Genomic DNA, 663 nt, shown 5'->3' on the forward strand with positions numbered 1-663 from the left:
GCACACCTCCTTCTGTCGAAGGTCGCATGTTAAAGACAAGGTAATCGCAACCCAGGGTGCTAATACCGAGGGGGACGGTTTAACTTTTAAACGCGGAATGACGACATGTTTTCCGTCTCTCGATGACGTTCGATCCCTAAAACATCATAAACAGCTGTCGTTTGTTTTAACCGTTCCCACCTGATTAACAGCCATCGCTGAGGGCCTCAGCTTCTTTCACGTACCATCGCGCGTCTCTCTACCTTTCCGACGATTTTTTGTTTGCATCTCCCTGACGTGTCGTAGCATGCATAATGTCTATCCATTCCACATGAACAATCGCCTACGCAACATTTCGACGCTCAGAATTGTCAACTCTGGAAAGTAATTGTTTGACGTGGCGCGTTGCTTGGGTACACTCAGGTGCGAGCTGCGCGCATCCCATAACGCGAGTATTCTCCAAGATGGTACAGATTTAACCATGGCACAAGCTTACTTAGTATCTCACATCATTTCTACATTCTTTTTTCATAGCTAAACACCTCACTCATAAATAATGTCTGGACGCGGCAAGGGCGGCAAGGGGCTCGGCAAAGGCGGCGCTAAGCGCCACCGCAAGGTGTTGCGCGACAACATCCAGGGCATTACCAAGCCCGCCATCCGTCGTTTGGCCCGCCGAGGTGG

The sequence above is a fragment of the Nannochloropsis gaditana genome (assembly GCF_000240725.1).
Source record: "Nannochloropsis gaditana CCMP526 unplaced genomic scaffold scaffold806, whole genome shotgun sequence".
NCBI lineage: Eukaryota > Eustigmatophyceae > Eustigmatales > Monodopsidaceae > Microchloropsis > Microchloropsis gaditana.